The sequence below is a fragment of the Denticeps clupeoides genome, chromosome 1, assembly GCF_900700375.1.
Source record: "Denticeps clupeoides chromosome 1, fDenClu1.1, whole genome shotgun sequence".
NCBI lineage: Eukaryota > Metazoa > Chordata > Actinopteri > Clupeiformes > Denticipitidae > Denticeps > Denticeps clupeoides.
Window position 1 is genome coordinate 21,287,741 of NC_041707.1, and position 9,859 is coordinate 21,297,599.

The 9,859-nt window shown below is 38.2% G+C and overlaps 1 pseudogene; it reads right to left on the minus strand.

The window, feature by feature from the left end:
* Positions 1–207: 207 nt before the first annotated feature.
* LOC114799817 (G2/mitotic-specific cyclin-B3-like) lies at positions 208–8,909 on the minus strand (annotated as a pseudogene).
* Between the last annotated feature and the right edge of the window lie 950 nt (positions 8,910–9,859).

Here is a 9,859-nt window from a genome sequence, read left to right on the forward strand (position 1 = left end):
TCAGAAATAGATTGTTGATCTTACACCAGTCCGTCAGTCATTGCACCTCCTCTCTTTTTGCTAAATCATTGTTCTTGCTGAAGAGACCCACCACGGTCATGTCATTGGCGAACTTGATGTGGTTGGAGCTGTGCATCGCTGCACAGTCGTGGGTCAGCAGGGTGAACAGCATTGGACTAAGCACACAGCCCTGAGGAGCTCCAGTGCTCAGTGTGGTGTTGCTGGAGATGGTTTGGCAGCATTTCCATGGGGTACCAGTACCCAGCAACACCAGAGCCTTGAGGCCTGCTCTCCACAGCAGTCCCAGAGCGTCCGGTTGTTCTCGTAAGTCATCCTGTAGGTGAGCAGGATGACGAAGCTGGAAGAGTTTTATTCAATTTTAGACATGACATAGTTTTCCCCTATTTCCATGTGTCTTTTCTGGTGTGCTGAAAAAAAGCAGCATTATGAAACTGGAGAGGCCGCTGTGAGCTACTGTTGCGGTGCCATCTTGGAACCGGCATAAAATCACAAGCTATTATAAACACTTCACATATGCCCACAGGCCAAACTATATCTACAACAGAAATAGAAACAGAAACTGACAGAAAACAACGGTGCAAACTTACCCCAAAGCATTTAAAGCTATTATTACAGCAAACGATTTCTGTATGAAGTATTAATGTGTGGGAGTTCTAAAAGGAGGCATTGTCAAATGTTAATCTACTTTATTTTTCTCACATACATTTTTAACCACTCAAACAACTTCACTTCAAAAGAGTGTCTAATTTTTCACACATTTTGCAAATTTATGGCTGTGTATTCAAAGATAGAAACTAAGGACTGGGTGACAAAATATCTATGATTGTGACCATCTGTTGGGGTTAAAGTTCACCCTTTCTAACAGCGGGCTGGGTTAAAGTAGAACCATTACATCCACACTGAAATGACCTTCGCAGGCGAGGCTGGACTCAACTAACATAATATCATAGCAATTTAACAAGACTATGAGTTTCACTAGCTTTTGACTATGCTTTTGATTGTGTGTGTGTGTGTGACAAAGATCCAAGAATGAAACACACTGTTTGTAGTGATCTATTCCTCTGTAGTTCTTTAGTCGAGCCCCTTATGCTGCCCTCGCTCTGGGTTTTCTAGTCTCCACCAGCTAGACAGCGAGATAACGATGCTCCAATAAACAGACTTGTGTTTGCTTTTCTGTGCTGATTTATTGAAGAATGGCCTCTGACCATTGCCTTCTCTTTGACCATCGTAAAACTGAAAAAATACAAATGTGACTATCAGCTAAATAACATAGCAAATTAGCTCATTACATGCACACAGCAAGCTAGAACAAAATGCACGTTTCTAACGCTACTAATATACAAATAATTATACAATTAACCAGAAGTGGGACAAAGTCATTGCTTTTCAAGTCACAAGTAAGTCTCAAGTCTTTGCCCTCAAGTCCCAAGTCAAGTGCCAAGTCAAGACAGGCAAGTGTTGAGTCAAGTCCAAAGTTAAGACTGATAAGTCTCAAGTCAAGTCCTAAGTCCTGCAGTTTGAGTTTCGAGTCCTTTCAAGTCTTTTCAACCGCAGAATAATAATATATTTTCACCGATCGTGTAAAATCTATTGTTTTATTAAAACTGCAGAAATAAATAGTGCTGACATTGCACTATTAACTTCATTTTTAACATTTAACTCATATTTTTTTATATTCTTAATTTTAAACCACTGCTTTACAGAATAAATGCATCTGAAAAAACAAGTGCAACTGTAATTATTTGAACAAAAAGTGCTAACATTGTATTTCCATGACATATTGCATTTCAATTAGTTCCACAGCAGTTTATCCTGTCCTGTAACAAATACATGAACATAACAGACTTAACCGCGGGAAGTGGAAAATAAGATGTACTTGTGTTTACCAACTGTTTATTCCATTAAATAGCTGCATCCATGTTACCACGTCACGTTTGATGTGGTAATTTCACAGTTCGAAGACTCGTTCTCGCCCCCTACAGTGCAATTCGGCTAGGTATACATCCGCGCTAAAATATCAAGGTGAAAGCCATCATGGTGTAGCGGTTCTTCTTCTGCGTTGTGTAACTTTTTGACTTCGTTTCTTGAACCACAAATCATGAGCTGACACCCAAGAGATTTTCTGTGCAAAGTGTATTCTATGCAAAAAGCAAGGTCGCGTCAGAACGTCGCGTCTTTCTGCACCTCTCTCTACAATATACAGTATTAAAAGAACATAAAAAATATTCACAAAGTAACACACATGCAAAAAATTAAAATGAAAGAAATAACCTTTTGCACACAAACCCGACGCACCTCACAACTCCCGCCATGTGTCCAAGAGAACTAAACCGGGTCTCAAAAACAAAATAAAAGTCTTTAGAAAATAAGAACATAAAAGACACAAGAAAGAAGAAATATACTTATAAATCTAACCATTTAACTCCGGCACAATAGCTTGCGTAGTATAGACCCAGTTCCCAACCCAACTTTGTGAATAGATTAACGGCGATATTTTTTTTATCGCCGATAAGAGTCTCACGTTAACGCAGCACGTTTTTATCGCCCGATAAAGAGTCACACACAGCACGTTAAGGCCGATAACGGCTCACCACACATATGTATGTATTGTATGTATCTTTGTAGGTGGCTACAATACACGTTGCTGCTGACCGCCGTCTACAGTGTGCGATACTGTACATTGGCTAATGTTATGTATAAGTACCTCATCCTACCAGGTTTAAAAAAACCTTCTACTGAAGCTTCTACTGAAAGTGCTATATATTATACATACATAAAAGTGTGTGTGTGTGTGTGTGTGTGTGTGTGTGTGTGTGTGTGTGTGGTCCAGGCTTTCAGCAAGCCAGTGATATGCAGCAGTTAGAATGATGGGGATTTAATTCAGGTATTTAGCAACACAGCACCATCTACCGGTGAAAGAGAGAGAAAGTGAAAGATATCTTAAGTGAATAAAGTGTAAACTGTTTAAATATTACAAATGGACAGGAAAACCAAAATCCCAGCGAAAACCAGTCTGCACAATTTATACTTCCTATAGAGACATTTAACCATCAGCCCAGTGATGGTTACAGTGATATCAAAATAAGGCTTAAAAATGCTCCAGACTTAACAAGCATAAAATCTGCATTTAAAGAACAAATACATTTACAAATAGCCTTTGTCTTATTTTGGACTAAACACCCAAGGACACAAAAGAAACATAAATAAGACCCAGATTTAAGAACAGAATCAGTGGCAAGAAAATGTCATTACACAACACTGCTATTTAATAACATAATTCTCAATTACAAAACAGGGGTCAGAAACAATTTGAGTAGTTGAGGGATTTTTTTTTATTATTCATAGCATAATGAGGTTAAAAAAGGCTCTAAAAATAATAAATAAATAAATAAATAAATAGATAAATAATAAAGGCTCTATGAACTATATACAGTATAAACATTTTTTACACACAACTGGACTCGAAAAATACTTGCTCTTTATTGCCTCAAGCTTGCTGTGAGAAGGTTTGGACAGCATGTGGTGAAGCTTCCGCACCACAGGAGCCAGGTCTCCCACAGCATAACTGGAATGGAACTGCAGGATGGGTGTCTGGATTGCAGCAGAAAGAACCAGTTATGCATTTATGTTTTGGACATAACATTCCCGGTTTAAGGTTTTTTAACATTTTTTGAGTCAAGGACCTTACCCATCCGCCTAAGTCTTTGGTCACCAGGGCAATCAGCAGACAGGCGGAGGCCAGTAGAGATCCTCTTACTGGTAAAAACACCATATCCTGCAGGCTCAGCTCGCAGAAATAGCGGGCCAGTGTCAGAGTCTCCATGTTACCACCAACACACTGTTCACAGAGAAAAGAATTCAGTTGTAAGCATGCACTTCTGGACACTCAGGCTACTTTTATAGACAGTGCTTTGCAGACTACACACACTTACAAGCCAGGATTTCATCACTGCAATGTATTAAAACACAACAATGTACTGTATAAGTCAGTCTTTAGGACCTGTTTTTTTTATCCAAAAATTGAGTCACACTTATGTCTAGACTGGTATAATCCTTTTGACTGTGAGCCACCCCTACAACTGACATGTTAAAATTTACAGCTCCAAATGCATCTCATGCACTAATACAATAATAAATGTGTTTGAATGTAATTTCAATGACTTTCAGATTTCCAAAACTTCTCAAGACCTGAAGTTCTCTTCAAATTCCATGACCTTTCCAGATTATTAATGACCAAGAACCCTGTGTAGCAATCTTATATCAATCAATAATGAGTTAATATATTTTTAAAAATAAATAATCATTGCAGCATTGCTATGTAATAAAATCCATTCTGCTATGGGGTAGAAACAAATGCAGAAGAATTCTTAGCACAGCCTAAAATAACAAAACCCCAATATAGTGCAGCCAGAAATGAACCTTTGCATATCTGCAAAGGAAATGGTAGGGCACAGGGATATTAATGTCAAAGTTCAGCACGTTTAGGATGCTGACTTCCATCGTAATGAGCTGTGAACGCTTGTAGGCGTCATCGCAGGAATGCAGGAAATCATCAATAGAGGGCGGAATTCGCTCCTGTGGGAAGAGGAGGAGGATGATGGGTAAGCAAATGGACAAACATTTTGATTAACAGCAAAAAAATAAAAAATACTAATATTAAACATTAGTTAAACAGTGAGTGGTCACTAATGCAAAGTGTTCAAATGATACAACCTAAAGGGTTTGCTTTTATATAGGTTTTAGTGGTCCCCTAATACTAAATCTGAAGTCTCTTTTGGAAATTCAACCTTTGTGAAGAATTACAGCCACTTTTAGCCATTCAAACAATGTGATTTTGCAGCTTTAAATAATAATAAGCAGGAGAGCAGCCAATAAGTGAGGGGGGTACGTTTTTTAGGGGAGGGGTGGGAAATGCATGAGAATCGTACACCTATCACCATTTCTAGCCACCACAGGACCACAGTCCTGCTGCAGAACTAGTAGTAATGTAAAATAATCTCACAAATTCTACTGACACAAAAGGTGATTGTGTTAATTAGTCTGGGGATCTAAGGAGGATCTGTGATGCTCCCATGAAAATGTGCAGAATTACATCCTAAGAAGAGTAATTAACTACTTATTATTTACAATAGAGTGATTGTCAGGGGTTTAACAGTCTAAAACTGAGCTCAAACAGTGATGGGTGGGGTGGTCTCTAGAAGAGGTTTCTAAAGACCATGACTGCCCGCCTCCCAAGCACTGCAGGCTGTTGAGCTGTTATTAGGTTACCAGTGTAATTTCACATGTAACAGCACTTAGTGGGGGCAAAACCATTCAGCTCAGGATGTGTAGTGCAGCAAATTGGTGCTTATTGCGATCAGGATAAACACAGATTATGAAAACTTCAAATCAAATCCACAAGAACTCATAACCCTAACACTTTTCCCTTGAGCACAAGATCTTCAAAGAAGGCTGCATTGATCTTGAATAAAGCAGTGATCCTCACCTCAAATTTTGAAGCGATGAGCATGGCTGCGCAGCCGACCAGCTGGAAGAACTCTTCGTTGGTTCCCATTCTAGACAGATAGTGGTCGGTCAACTTCACAGCCAGATAAAGTGTTTCATGACTGAGTTGGTAATTCTCCTGGAGTCAGGCATAACGAGAAGAGAGAAACTAATTTAAATTAAATAAAGCATTAAAAAGGGAAAATTCCTTGAAATATGAGAAAATGTGAAGTCTTTTTTTTTGTATTAAATTACTGAAATAAGATAATCATAATAAAATTAATTTATGATAACTTATTGACTAACTGTGTTTTATATCAAAACAGTCATTTTGACTCCAAGGAGCAAAACCCGGTTAAGTGTGGCTCAGCATCATATTAGCAAGAAGGACATCTTATCTCACCTTTAATACGAGAATAAAGTAGACCATGCTAATCACTAATTACCGATGGTTTTAAGAACAATTATAAAAAGAGAGTGTTGAACACTACATACCTGCATATTCTCCAATACCATGCCAAGCTATTTTATTTTCAAGCTATAAATCATTACAAGGCATCTAAACTATCCAAGGTGCAATAAACCAAAAGATAGTTTACACTTAAAGACAACTTGCGTTTTCTTACCTAAACCTCAACCAACCAGTCCAAATGGCCAAATGGCCCTCATGTTTTCATTCAGGAAAGGCTGAGTAGCCATGTAGTCATGAAGGATGAATGTGTCCTGGAAAGACGTCAACAAAACAACATTCACCAATGAACAGCAATGTTACACCAATAAACAGCAGCAATCAAAACCAAGCATAAAATGAACAGAAATTGGTACTATTATCAATATAGGTCCCTCACCTCTCTGCTTCTGATGTTGACATAAATCTCTTTGGCATAACCTGCACTAAAGATGCAGTCGCCTGCGTGCTCAGAATCAATGTCAAACTCTGGAGGAATCTGAAAGAGATTACATCGTTATAAGAATGGTTGACTGAATATTAACTGCAATCAGGGTTTCGGCAGGTTTAAGGAAGATCCCTAAGTCTTACATTTCCAGGAAACCCTGGCAATGGATAATTATACTTTTAAGCACATAAAACTACAATAATAACACTACAAAATATGCGGAAAGGGGCATATGCAAAGAATGTATAGGTTTGCACTATAATGGTTTTGAATAGAGAAATATAATTCAAATATCATGGCAGAAGGTGACCAGAGCAAGAGATGCCCACAAGAATCCATTGTTAAAAACTGAACAATAGTGTATCTGTGTGTACAATACTGAGCTTCCTTCATAATGCACACACACTCCACACATAATAAGGAGCCATAGAACATGTAACCAATATCATTACAGTGTAGTGGCAAGTCACAATATTCAAAGTGATATGAATGGTCATATTCCGATTATGTTTGTCAGAATATTACCTCAGGTGATTGCAGGTGTACAGGAAGAGGGTCTTTGCTTCGTCAGCCAAGGGTTCCCTTTTCTGCAACTCCTTTTCTTGTTCCTCAGAAGTTATTGACCTTGAAATAAGGCAAAAATAAATAAAGCAAGAACCAATCAAAGCACATTTCAATTATTGAACAAGTCTTGTCTCATGTAAACGGCTTAACAATCCGAGACAGGGACATTTTACCACTAACAAAGTAACATAATGAGAAGTCACACCATTTTAGTGCATGTACCACAAACACATAAATGCCGCACTGCTGTTATTACATACATACATACATACATATATATATAGAGAGAGAGAGTGTGGTGAGCCGTTATCGGCGTTAACGTGCTGTGTGAGACTCTTATCGCGCAATTAAAAACGTGCTGCGTTAACGTGAGACTTTTATCGCCGATAAAAAAAATATCGCCGTTAATCTATTCACAAAGTTGTGTTGGGAGCTGGGTCTATACTACGCAAGCTATTGTGCCGGAGTTAAATGGTTACACTAGATTCATAAGTATATTTCTTCTTTCTTGTGTCTTTTAGTTTCTTATTTCCTAAAGACTTTTATTTTGTTTTTAATACCCGGTTCAGGTCTCTTGGACACATGGCGTGAGCTGTGAGAGCTGCGTGGGGTTTGTGTGCAAAAAGTTATTTCTTTAATTTTAATTCATGTACATATTAGGAATATTTTGCATGTGTGTTATTTTGTGAATATTTTTTTATGTTCTTTTAATACTGTATATTGTAGAGAGAGGTGCAGAAAGACGCGATGTTCTGATGTGACCTTGCTTTTTGCATAGAATACACTTTGCACAGAAAATCTCTTGGGTGTCAGCTCATGATTTGTGGTTCAAGAAACGAAATCAAAAAGTTACACAACGCAGAAGAAGAACCGCTACACTATGATGACTTTCACCTTGATATTTTAGCGTGGATGTATACCTAGCCGAATTGCACTGTAGGGGGCGAGAACGTGACGTGGTAACATGGATGCAGCTATTTAATGGAATAAACAGTTGGTAAACACAAGTACATCTTATTGAACATAATTTATTTTCATCACCAATTATAATAGTAGAACAGCTTTCTCAAGCAGTTTGTGATGCATTTTGGAAACAGGAGATGAGCCCCTGGTTTAATGCGCCACCTGTCTTGAGAAACCCGTTCTCAAAGACTTACTTTTAGTCATTATTTGGGTAGCACACATATTCTGAATGCCTTCATCAGAATTCAAATGAGCCATTTTAATCTAGATTAATCTAGATTAATTTAAAATATAGATTACAGTGAGATTAATCTAGATAAATTCTAAGATTACAGTGAGATTAATCTAGATTAAGAAAATTAATCTATGCCCACCTCTAATATATATATATATTGCTTGCTTGTTTCTGGTATTAAATGTCAGGCGGCTGAGTTAGAAACGTGTGGGTGTTGCCTAGCAACGCTAAACAAAACAATCGAGCTTCATTAACACATGGCGTGGATATAACGTGAAAATCTTCCTACTGAAGCAAATGTTGGATTAAAAACCCCTGCAAATTCGATGCTGTTGTTCGTCTTGTACCGGGTTAAGGCGTGGGGTACACTGGGTTACTAATATATTGTGAGTTGTCTAATATATTTCTGCTGATTTAACATATTTCTGGCCCACAGAAAACGAATATGGCATCAGTTTTTGTAGATCAGGTCAGGTTTTTCAGCTAAGTTGATTTTATAATTGTGCGATTTTCTGTCTCGAAAAATGTTAATTTACCACAAAATTAACTTAATATATGCAAATTGTATGTTCAATCATCACTGTTCAAAACTTGGGGCTTAAAGTTCTGGAATGTCCAGCGGCAGGGATGTCTCCAGTCAGATTCCAACAGTAATCCGCCATCATTACTGCATCCCACCGACCTTGGTACCTGTTCTCCATCTCCTTCATCTCCTGATGGAAACGCTCGCCCTGTTTATCACTCATAGATCCAAGATTTTCCAGAAACCGATCCATATGTGAGTATAAGTAATGCATACAGAGGCATATAGGTTGCCATTGTGCAGCAAAACACATTTCAGTGATCTCTTGCTGCTGTCAATGAACAGTCTCCAATCTGTGGGTTCGTATTGTGGCACTCCAAGCTTGTGTAGAAGTTGTGCAATATCTGAACAGTACACCAAATCCTTCTCGATGTCTGTTGCGGTAGAATGTGATGCGAACGCTGTCTGAGAGTAAGTTTTTGTCCTTTAATCTGGATGGATAGTACACCCATAACATCAGAGAGGCAAGATTGCATTAGTTTGGACATATATATACACGAGAGACACCAATTATGTTGTAAGGAGGATGCTGAGGAAGGAGTTGCAAGGCAAGAAGAAATGAGGATTTATAGATGTGGTGATAGTTGGTTGGTGAGGACAGGGTTAAATTTAGAAAGTTGGTCCTTTGTTGCAACCCCTGCTGTGGCAGTAAAAAAAGTTTAAGATTATGTATCAACATGTTGTCAGGTGAGCTAGTCAGGTGACTGCGAGGAAGAGCGAGGATTGGTTAGGACAGGATATAAACAGGAAGTCCTGGCACCTGGTCCTCGTTCAGAAATCGTGTCTCCTTCATATTTTCAGATTATACTGATTTTGTTGGATATCGCCTCCTTCTCATTTTGGTGAATTTTTAATCATTGCTTTTACATTTACTTACATTTTTCTGTTCATATGTTCTTGAGTTAGGCCTCTTTTCCCACTTCTTCTGATATTTTTGGGTTGTACTTCACATGTTGTTCCTTGCTCCATTGCAATGTGTTTTTTGTCCACATTGTCCTAATGTCCATCATCTCCATCTCATTGAACTGGCTGACTAATTCATTGTTTGCCAGTCCTTGTTCCTGTGTCATTCCTTTTAACTTTTACAAACTGACAATTTACAAAATTAGTTGA